Below are 12,488 nucleotides of genomic sequence, written 5' to 3' on the forward strand. Positions count from 1 at the left end.
GTCCATGTTGCATGCATCGGCTTGGCCAGGGCATGGTAGTGGGCATGCTCCTCGTGCATGTGGGCCACGAACACATGGTACCTTGTCGTCTGGTAAGGAGGTGAGTGGGGGGTGCTTGGACCGTGACCGTCTAGGCCAGGGTCTGGATGAGAATGGGGGGAGGGTGTTTTCCCATTTTCCCACTTCAGTATGCATTTTAGATTATGCTTAAAATCCACTCTACTGGAGTGATTACTCCCTCCCTTAACTTGCTTTGCTTATTCCTGTATTTAAAAAACCGTCCCTGGATCCTGAAGTACTGGCCAATCATCTGCCCATTTCATTATTGCCGTTTATGATGAAGGTTCTGGAAGCATTGTTATCTCCTCTCCTGTCCAAATTCCTTGTGTCCGCTCAATACTTTGATATCTTTCAATCGGGCTTTCGACCAGGGAGAGGTACAGAATCTGTCTTGAACTCAGTACTTGATGACTTGGCATGCCTGGTTGATCAGGGTGGTGTCAGAGCCGTCCTGCTATTAGATCCGTCTGCGGCATTCAACACTGTCGACAATCCCACTCTGGTCTTCCAGTTGTCTGTATCCAGATAGTCTAGCCAAGTTCTTGATTGGTTCTCGTCCTTCCTAGCAGGCCGTCCACAGTCGGTATCTCTTCTTCCCTTCCGGTCGGGACCCATTACCCTTGTATGTGGGGTCCCGCAGGGATTGGCACTGTCTCCCATCCTGTTTAATGTTTACATTAGACTCTTGCTGGTCCTTCTCCAGTCTCATGGGTTCCGCTTCTATTCCTACGCGGATGATATCCAGATCCTGGTTCATCTGGACCTTTCTCAGTCTGAGACAGCTGCCCGCTTGAGGAAGTTCCTGGAGGAGCTAGGGGGGTGGATGACCTTTAATTGGCTAAAGCTATATGCTAGCAAAACGGAGGTTCTGGTTGTAGGTACTACCTCCCCCCATCTGTTCTGGACCAATGACTTTTGGCCCTCTTCCCTTGGCCCACTTCCTACACCTGTCCTGTCAGTCAGAAATCTAGGGATAAAAATCACCACCTCTCTGACCATGGATGAGCAGTTGGCAGCAGTTTGCAAGACCGGCCATTTTAAACTCCATGTCTTGAGGAAGGTTCTCCCTTTCATCCCCATCGCCTCCCAAGCTCGTGTGGTAGCTGCCCTAGTTTTGAATGGAGTTGATTATTGTAACTCACTTTATCTAGGGCAGCCTCTTTATCTGGTCAGGCGGCTACAACTTCTCCAAAATGCAGCAGTGAGATCCATTCTTCGCCCTCCGTTTGGAACACACATGTCCCCTTTGCTGAGACAACCACATTGGCTCCCTTTGGCGGCTCGGATTATGTTCAAAACTATGTGTACGGTACATCGGGCTTTTTACGGCATTGGAGTGGAGTACTTGGAAGCGAAATGTGGGCGCTATTATCTTACCCGCACTCTCCATTCCCAATCTGCCCTCTTGATAGTCGTCCCTCAGTTAAGGCGTGCCCGCTCTTGTGGGCGTGCCTTTTCTGTTGTGGCTGCGAAAGCTTGAAATCAACTTCCCCTTGACTTACGGAGGATTGTTGATCACCTTGTCTTTTGGGGGAAATTGAAAACCATACTATTGTAAAGCGCACTATATTTTTATCTTATTGAATTCTTCTGTATGCCTCAGCGCCATGATGCCTTCAGGCGTGCGTGCGCTCTATACATTCCAATAACACCTGTAGCGGTGCTGCTGCTGGACAGCCAGGCTAGATGACGCCTTCCTAACACTGCTCTGCACATTGGAGGTGTTGACCTAAAGTAGAGGCCCCGTAATTTCCCAGCCGAAATTGCCCGTAAGCACTTACCGTTCAGTGCGATGATTGGGTGAAGCCTAGCTGGTAATTCTTTGCTGGAACAAGGGCATGTGAGGCGGGTTCAGCGGCTCACGCGGGAGTGACGGACAGAGGTCGAAGGATATTCAGGTGGACCCGTGGTGGAGGAACTGGCCTGGATCACTGTAGTGGAGGATACCAGCAGCGGAAGATCAACTGGAGATGGGAACGTAAGCAGTGGCAGCCTGTAGCGTACTGGTGTCATGCGCCCTTCGCGCACGTCATCTTGGCAGCTGTGGGGAATCTGGTGACTCCACCGCCATTTAACTGTTCCATGCGGTCCACCTCTTCCTTGTTCCCCAGTCTAGTCTTTCTCTCTCCTTGTTTTCATTCCGGTATTTAGCCATGCTCCCCTCTCGGGGTTACGCGTTGCAACCCCTTCGCTTTCGCTCTGGGTGCTGACGCTCTCCTCGCTACTCAGTTTATCTTTTTCTACGGCATTTTTCCGCCGCTCCCCTTTGCCATTCTTTTTGCTTTCCTTCCGCCTAGCCTGCTGGCATTATTGTTCCCTCTTCCTTGGTTCCTGGTTTCTCGTTCGCCCCGCCTGCCTCCCCACTTCTTACGGGCGCAGCGGCATATTCCCTCTGGCTCTCCTCCACTTTGTTTCTCAGTACTGTTTGGTCTTGTGATAGCGAGACCTTCTACTTACCTAATAACTCTACGCTGCTATTTGACATGTGAGTCCTGGTACTCCTCTCCTTTTGTTGCACTTCCGGCTGTTCCTCTGCTGGTCTTTCTTTGCTTCTCACTCTGTTTTCTTTCGTGTCTTATATCTGCTATCTTCTGTGCCAAGAAACATATTCTCCCGTTCACCATCAAGGGAAACTCGCCGGTCGCCACTTCTGTGGTATTGGACTACATACCGAAGCTCCCTGCAGGCTGGAGAAGAGGGGTCCTCCACTTAAGGCTCATACTGATCCGACGGAGAGGGTTTTTTTTAAGCGTTGCTTTTTTCCTCTCCTTTGGCGTTCCCGGCCAGGCGTCCCCTGGTCCCCTGTATTCTGAAGGGCTGAAGGGTGGCTTCTCCCCGGGGACGACCGTACCTCTACTCAAAGAAAAAGCCATCCAAGAAGAAAGAACAGAAGAAGAGGTCTTCTTCCGAGGAAGCAGGTGAGGAGGAGTGGGGTAGGGAAGAGAGGAAAGAATCCGGAGTTGACAACTGGCTGCGAGCCTCCCAGCACCTCTACTGGTGGAACATGTATTGCAGCTTCTGCCCCTCTCACCGAATGCTGGGAGATCCCGACACTGTGTTCACTAGAGGCTGGCTCCCTAGCCTTAGGCTGTGCCTTTGTGAGACATGGGCAGCTCCTCTAGTCACTGCTGCCTTGGCGAGGGTAGAAACTATTATATGGCCTGTGAAGGAAGAAGGATTGGAGGTGCCACACGAACATGCTTGCTGATACTAACTAAAAGGCACCCTGGGACTGCAGTGGTGGAAATCACCTGTGCTGGGTGTGGTGATCACTTGTGGCTGTAGACATCCGGGGCAGTTGCATCCACCCTGCCCTTAACGGGAAGTTGGGCAGCGGAAGCAGAGGATCACACACTGCTCTGTAGTGGGGATTGAATCTACTGTGGCCCCATACTGGGACTTCCTACATTAATTGATAAATCAGCTCTACAGGACGATGACTAAGGGGGCTGGGAAGATACAGGTCAGCATGGAGAGGTTCACCAAAACAATGCTGTGTTCAAACCCGGTGCCTCAGAGGCAGCGACTGGGGTGGAGGATCGGATGGATGATCGGGCAGTGGGTCCCCCTGATATTCAGCAGTTACCCACCACCATGCTTTGATTCGGGCAATGGTAAACTGGATGACATCACAACAAATACTGTCTCCATTTCCACGGAACTCAAGAAGGAGACACAGTGTATTACCATTACCGAAGCACAGGGCAGGGTCAGCGCGGCTGAAGATAATATCACTTCCATAGAGGGCACTAGTAATAGCCTGGTTATACCCAAGAATCCAAAACTCTCTCAAAGTTTCACTATGGAAAGGGCACACCGGGAGCTTCAACCCAGACCTAAACTGAGAGACTACCCACACCCCATCATGGCTCATATCCTGAAATATTGAGATAGAGATGCACCACTCAAGATAATGAGGGAGAAGAAAGAACTTAGATTAGAGCCAACAATATACATCTTTACCCAGATTACTCAAGAGAAGTGCTTGTTTCTAGGAGTCAAGAAGATGCTTAGAGAAAGAGATGACCACTATGCAATGCTGTTTCCTGCCAGACTCTGGATCAACTTTGAGAACAAAACATACTTTTGTAGAGTACCAGATGTGGCAGTTACATTTATAGAGGCCTGGATCCCACTCCCGGGTCCTCGGTTCATTGCTCCTTCGTAAATGCGAGTTGGCCTCGTGAGGCAAGATGGAGCCCTGCTTTACTTCAATTGTGGAGGGTGGGTCTAGTTGAAGGGTCCTCATCTTTTCCTTGTTTGTGTATACTTGCATATATTGGCAACGATGACCAAGTGCATACACAGTTAGCAGCGACATGGGGTCCAGGTATTGTTCTTGCAGGATACGCATGCTCTTGCTGCTCAGGCTACTACCTTTGCTGGGGGATTCATAGATATTTCACATCATACTCTTCCCGGGCCGGGGCCTGATGACACTAGTACATAGGTCACAACACTTTCAACTACTGAATGTTAAATTAGACCCGCTGGGCCGATACATAATTGTGCATGGTAACCTTAACCGGGAAGAGGTACTATTAGTAAATATAAATGGCCCTAATATTGAGGATGCAATGTTCTATAAAGAGGCCTTTGATTATTGTCTCAGTTACCCCACTGCGACAGTAGTGTGGGGATCGGTTGCCAACACCATTTTGGGCAAAACCTTGGACCGTCCAAGCAGGTCATGCAGATCGCTTTCTAAGGGGGCTTGCGCTATTTTGCAGGGTATGAAGAAGGGCGACTACATATATGTTTGGAGGACTTTACACAGGGCGACTGGGAAATACTCCTTTTACTCCTAAATGCATGATATGCACTCCAGGATAGACCTGTGGTTGCTATCGTTCCGCCTGTTAAATTGTAGTTAGGTCATGTGACATTCTCCCCTGGACTCTCTCAGACCACTCCCCCATCAAGCTAGTGATTGATATTGCAAAGACAGGTACTCACACCAATTTCTGGCGATTCAAACCCGCAACATTACTTGACACAGCATTTTCAATTAACTTGCCCAACCATATCATACCATTTTTTTTAACACAATGGGCCTCATTACAAGTAGGGCGGTAAGGGTTAACGGTGACCGGTAACGAGACCGGTGCCGTTAAACCCTTACCGCCCTACTACGAGTTCTCTTTGCGGGTCCTTCCTTAACGCCTGCTTTTAGCAGGCATTAAGGACGGGACCCGCAAAGGGACTTTAGAGCTAATAACGGTACCGTAATTTACGGTACCGTTATTAACGCCTTCCCCATTCCCATTGAGCCCTATGGGGGTTCAAATGGGAATGGGGAAGGGCCCTGGTGAATGGGGAATTACCGCCCCCGCCAACCTTGGAATGGGGCGGTAATAGCTCCATTCACCAGGGCGGAATAGGAACGAGTTTGGAGGCAGCCATGCCACAAATAGCGGCGTGGTTACCTCCAAACTCAGAATAAGGCCCAATGTATGTTTGGTATCCTCTATTGCTACTCCTTAGCTGACCTTTAAGCTGTACACACAGGGCATCTTAAAAGCGATACAGAAGGATATCTGTAGTGCCGAGAACAGAATCAAAGAGTTGGAGAATCAGTACGTTTAGGAGACCATCACCTCAGCTACGGCTGGATATGAATATAGAACAAGACACCTTCCATGAAGCTGCACAAAGAAAATCGAAGTTTTGCAGCAGCCGAAAAATGGTTACATGATATGTTGAAGCCGAGAGGCCAGGCAGACCATTGGCTAGACTGGCTAAAATGGAAACGGGTACAAGCTGTAATTTCTTTCATTTTGACAGAAGAAGGAATGGTATTGCATACAATACCCAGTATCAACTATGACTTTTACCAATTGTACTCGGCAATGTACAACCTGCCGCAAGTCAGGAATGACGCTGAAATTTCACAATACTTAGGTAACATACCGATATCTCTACTTTCTAGAAAAGCCAGCTCCATATGGGAGATCGCTATGACATTAGAACAAGTTATGGCAGCAATCTCGAACTTGCCTAATAACAAAGCACCTGGGCCAGATGGGCTGGTTTTGGAATTTGCAGCTATGGGAGGAATCCCTCGTGGTTGGAAAATTACCAGACATATTGAGGGAAGCTATTATACCCCAACGTGTGAAGGCTGATAAACCAGCGGATGACTGTGGCTCTTATCGCAGCCTCACATACAAGGCATGCCTAATTCCCATTAAATGAAAAATATGATGGCTGGCATGCAACAATATAAATGGCATAAGTAATTTTCTATGTTTGTGATGGTCATCAAAGCACGGATGGAAGGTCCACAGGCACAGGTTAGACTGAGCTAGATCCTCTTTCTTGGACAGCAGCACTATAGCAGAGTGCACTACGTTTTGGCTTTGCTGAATGTGGTGCAGCCCAAATTGTCAGCAGTCAGACCTGGGACTAGTGCTAAACCTTGATTTTTTTTTTATGTGGATACAATAAATGTGTCTGTTCACACTGAATACTACTAATTACATACATTTCTGTGTGTTTAAAATAAAAAAGGGTCAAAAACCTTGAATACATTATTTCCTTGATGCATCAGCATGACTTTTTAGTTGGATTCTAAACTAGATAAGGTGAAGTGTAGATGAGCAGCCTCTCTCTCTCTCTCTCTTTCTCTCTCTCTCTCTCTCTCTCTCGCTGGTGTCAGACAGGTAAATATGGTATTTAGGGCTCATACCCCTCCCTCCTGTTCAACATTATAAAAATCAGGAGTGTTGTCCATTGGGGCAGCTAGGATGCCTGAATTATAGGCAGATACATTAGGGAATAGATGATACTAGACACACTTATTTAGGTCAACATGAAGAATAAAGGAATGCTTACATTGCACACAACATAATTAACCCAGAATATAGATTTTATATGTAGAAGACAGGTCAGCAAAAGACAGCCAATGCATTACAGATGGCTGTAGGCCTCTGAACCCCAGAAAGGTTTAAAAGTGCGAGAAGATCAGAAAAAGTGCTGTGTGCAACTCAAGAAAGGGAGTGTCTGGGTAGAAGCCAAGGTACAGTGATATAGCAGAGGCAATTACAGGATATGTGATTTTCAACAGTGTGACTCAAAGTGAAATTGACATACAGTCAGAAACAGATAAGAAAGGCAAGATTACCTTGGACAGAATGCACTAGAAGTCTGGAACGTAAAAGTGTCATTTGCTAAACCTGTTATGTCCAGTTTTAAGGTTGTAACAAATGTCCTATGATTCAGAAAATGTGGAAAAACGCAAAGTCATGCTACTTAGTATAGGAAGTCATGTGTTTCAGGAAGTGTTTATGTCCAATAGAAATCAAGGGATGTTTGACCGTAAAATGGCCAATCAAAGCCTATTGAAATATAAGGTTCATATTAGCATAAAATGATTGCGTAATCTGTTGCCATTGTATAAAAACCATGATGTATGCTGTACAAAGTTGAGAGATTTCCTTTTTCAACTGCAAGAAACAGTGATTAAATAAAAGTACTCCCAGCCAACTTGCCAGATGTCTCTTCCTTGCTTAAATGTATATTTATTTACAGGGAGGGTTAACTAACTGCCGAGAATTATGTCTGCGAATTATTCTCTTTACAGAAGTTTGAGGATTAGATGAAAGTAGATGGAATGAAAGAAACTTCTGGTAACGATTACCAGTTCCATGTCCTTGTACCTTTGCATCACAGCTTGTCCACCAGTAGGACACTTGACCCGATACATCACTTGCTAGGGTGATTACCTCTCACCCCATCTTTCCTGCTACTCCTCCCTCACCTGCCTCAGCCTCCTATGCCCCACCAGCCCGTGTGTGGCTTTTAGCTTGCTGCAAAACTTCACTTGGAAGTGGAGTCCTCTCGCTCATCCTTTCTTGCTTCTCACTTTTCCACTGTGTGGCACAGTTTCCCTACAGCCACCATCACCAGCTCTACTCTGCAAGAGTCACCTGTCCTTGAGCCGAAAGCCTGAGGCAGGGAGCCTTGCTAATGCATGCCAACATTTCCGGCATAGCCTCCTGGCAAAGCACCTCTGCCCAAATCTCTTCTGGCGTTGCCACCTCACCACTCTTCTACCCTCAGTCTCCCCTCCCTCTCATTCGGAAGATACAGTCATTGCTTAATTGCTGACTTTGCTTATCCCTGTGATAGTAAGGCACTGCGATACTGTGACTCGTTTACATGGGATCATGTGATAGAAAGACATGTCACCAGATAATCATGTTTATTTTAACCACTATCATAAACAAGCAGTGGCAAAGCCAATAGTTTGGGCTTTTGTGTAGTCATGTGCTAGGCACTACAATAAGAGTACTACTTGGACACAAGATGGCAACAGCTAGAACATGGTCTGATTACCTGGCCATATTATTGTAGTGCCTCGCACATTCCTATTTAATACCTATACACAAGAGACAAGTGTTAGCTGTGACTGTCCTTGTTTTAAAAAAGATTGCAAGGAACAAGTAGCTGAAGGTACACATGGTTAAGAAATTTCTAGTAAACCAGTAGGACATTTACACATGCAACTAAGCCATTAACACTGAGCAGACTGCTTAGAAATAATGCTGACAGGTCAAAAGTTTGATGTTACTGCTCGACCGAGCTAGCTGAAACAGCTCCCAGGAGGATCTGTCTTGGTTGGAGAAGTGCTGGTAGTGGGTGGAAATGGCTATAGGGATTAGGATTTCCATGGACTTTCTATTGGTGGGTAAATAAACAAACAACACCAACAAATTGTTTGTCTCCTCACATGTCATCTCCCCCCATATGTACTCCAGTGTAATAGCCTCAGCTTCTAGGGGTGTTTAAGTGCCACCTAAAAATTAAAACTAAAAATGAAAAAAATCAGGTTTTACAAATATGTTTTATTTTATTTTACAGTGCGAAATTCGCTGTTTGGAATATTTTCTGAGATGTTGTGTCTGAATATGAGCTCCTCCATTATGTGCCATTCACTTATTGCATGCAAATGGTATGCACTTACATATATAAGAGCAACTCCACAGAACAGTGACAGTGCAGGGAGGAGCATGTGTATTCTACACCACTGATATAGTAATGCTATTCAAAACTAATACGAGCAAGGAACGCAGATGGAGTTTGACAGGGGTTGAGCTCAATTTACACTGTACGGCAAAGTGTGCCAACTGCTTCTGAATTCTGATAAAATGGTGTCTTTGGTGTGCCCATAACGATTTAGAAGCAGAATGAGACCACCTAAATTATGGCACGTAGTTCAGCAAAACAACACTACAAATGTAGGATTTGTGGTCATGATTTGAACTGATAAAATCATGTGGGGAACCAGGGGTGACGCAGAATAGAGAACACGTGGTTGTGTATTGCCCCGCATTGGTAACTTTCTGAACTTTAGCCCTGGGAAACCTGCCACAGAATTATGACGTGCTCGATGCTGCTAATTTCTTCATTTGGGTGTCCAGTGGAGAGGACACTAAGGCCACAAAAGCAGTTATACACATTTTACACAAAGCAGGATTTATAAAGCTGCGATGGTGATTCCTTTGATGTGATTTGAATCAAGTTTTATGCACTAAGTATCCTTAAAGTGAAGGTTTTTATGTCTGATGTAATTTGAATTTCTTTTACTACGCTGTGTAATATGAATTTTCGTTGGGCAATGTTTTTTATGACAGGAGCTGGTTTTAATGTAGAATTAAATCGTTTTGTAATTTGTGTAAGGTTGACTCAAAGCAAGCAGAATCAAAATAAATAAATAAAATCAAGAAAAATAACTCCAACACCAAGTCAGATGCTTAGCTGCTGGTTCCAAAGAACACCAACACCCCATTAATGCTAGCCATTTTCCAGATGAAGTTTAGGTTTTTCTGAGGGAACTCAATTTCAGAGAAACATGTGCAACATTAAAATAAAAGAGTATGCATATAATTTGTTTGGCATATACGCCAGTCGCAGCTGTGCAAATGAGTATGAACTGAGACATATGCCATACAGACTCAAGAAGGTACGTTGCCTGTAACATGTCTACCTCTGCCAGTCATCCCGGATAGGGAAGATATACAACCAGGGGATGGTTTACTGTGGACACAGCTGCTGCTGCTTGCCACAACTGGTTCAGGTACTTTGCAGCTGGCAACTCCAGCTGCCAGTACCACTAGCAACACAGATGCATGTCTTTGCTTCTCCTGCATTCACTTTGCTACACATTCACATTGGCACATTTACCTCTTCATTCCTTTACTTCTTCTGTCTTTCACTTTTTCTAACATTGACTTCAACCTTACAGCTAACCTTACCAGATCCGTTGCCACGTTGACAACGTCAAGATGCAGGTGAAGTAAAGGTAAGAAGAAGTAAATGTCTGACAAATTAATGCAGACAACGTAAGGGTAGAAGAAATTTTCTGGGCGAAGTAAAGGGGGCTGAAACCTAGCAGAGCACATCATCCAAAGGAACACAGCTGCAGTGACTAGTGTTTGGATTAATTTGACATTGGGATCAAAGAACTTCAAACAGAAACACTGTACAAAAAGAAACAAATGTAAGTGGTGCAACCCATTTACCGGGTACTTTTGTAAAAGTGGGGAAGTAGAATGGAGTGGGAACATCAATCTAATGGTCAGGAGGAAGTGGGGACACGAAAAGACCCATTCGAGTAAAGTTATTTGTAGCATGTACTTTACCAGTTTGGCAAATGGAGTATGGCCAAAGATGCTGTGAGAGGCCTTCGGAAACCAAAAGATAGGGCATACTTTATAGGGCGATATTAAAGACAAGCAAAGGGGTATTGTTTTTAATGTGTAGGGGAGTGATTTCCTGTGGTAGGAGGTCAGGAGGCAGAAGGAAGAGAAGCAGCAGGCCAGCCGGCTCGGCACGGCACAGAGAGCCTGTGAGGGACTTGAGAACATAGAGTCAGCTAGGTAAGAAGGGGCCACCCCACAGATGGATTCCAGAAGGTGGGATTTGAAGAGCGATGAGTGCTGCAGAGGAAGCTGACCTGTGTTGAGGTGATGAACAGCATGGGGGAAAAGTGGGGTAGTTGAAGAGCATGCGAGTAGCAAAGTTGCCTACTTTATTGTGGTGGGGGGAGTGGAGTCATAGCAACTGTAACGCCTTCAGTAACTATATTAGATACTATCCTGCAGACAGCTTAAAGATGTTTGCCACATGGTCCTCACAGACGGGCAAAAACATAAATATACAGCATTGGTATATATTCAGAAATACAGCGGTATGTTGACAACTGCTGAGGTGTGGTGAGGCCTGCTGAAGTAACAAAGCACAATTAATCCATGTGAGGCAGAAGGGAAAGACCTTGAGGACGAGGTACCAGCAGATCAGAGGCTATGGGGCTGTCATGTGGCAGATGAGAGCAGAACACCTCGATAAACCCCACATTATCAACACTTTCCACACCTCCGAGCAACATTAAAAGGGAGTTTTATGATGACAAAGAGAGCTGTGAGTTCTTCCACCTGGATCACTGTTGTGAGTTGTCCTTTCAGCCACTGATAATAAGTCCAGTCACAAAGTCAAAAAAAGAAGTAGTGGGTATAAATGTTACTAACAGCACCAAACACAATGACCAAAGCTTGCATGTCTCTTTTCAGAAAGTAGTTCTCAAATGTTTCATAGTCAGAAGCACAACAGCTTTAGTGAAACAAAGCAGCGTGTGTCCTCACTACACCTGTCATGAGACTCCGTCTGAAGCCTACCTCCAAGTACAACTCTTGGTATGACTCCGACCTCCCAGCCCTGAAACGCAAGTGCAGGGTGGCTGAGAGGAAGTGGAGGGCTTCAAGCGCATCCTCTGACAAAAGGGCCTGTCACCTGCTACAAAGGCAATACATACTCTCTGTCCTATTCAAGAAGAGAGTCCACATTCAAGCCTGCGTCTTTGCAGCCTCTAACAACACAAAAAGTAACTCAGCCCACCCACGTCAAAGGCAGAACTCTTGACTGGGTGGCCGATTACAACTGTAATATTAACATCACTACCATCAGCCCACAGGCTTGGACGGACCATTCGCTTATAGCCTTTACCATAGATGCCAAAAATAACTATGCCTTAAACAACCCCATAGCACCCACTATGCCAACCAGAAATAAAAAGAACATAACCTCAGACAGACTCCTACGACTCATACACCCTATGTTAGACTCACTTCCAGACACACTTAATCATTCCACTCTAGTGAATGAATTTAACAAAGTTATAGTAGAAGCCCTTGACACTATTACCCCTTAAAATGAGGAGCACTAAACCAAGAGCACATTTAAATGCCTGGTTTACACCATACCTTAAATCACTGAGAAAAGAAAAACAAAAAAGTGAATCCATCTGGAGGTTAACACCATCTGAGGTGAATAAAGTGAACCTTATTAACATCTCTACTAAATACAAAAATGAAATACGACGAGCAAAAAAAAAAGTTTTGACAATAGGATACTACGGGCTAAATCAGGTA

This window comes from Ambystoma mexicanum, chromosome 9 (genome assembly GCF_040938575.1).
Source record: "Ambystoma mexicanum isolate Mex_15411 chromosome 9, UKY_AmexF1_1, whole genome shotgun sequence".
In the NCBI taxonomy this organism is placed as follows: Eukaryota; Metazoa; Chordata; class Amphibia; order Caudata; family Ambystomatidae; genus Ambystoma; species Ambystoma mexicanum.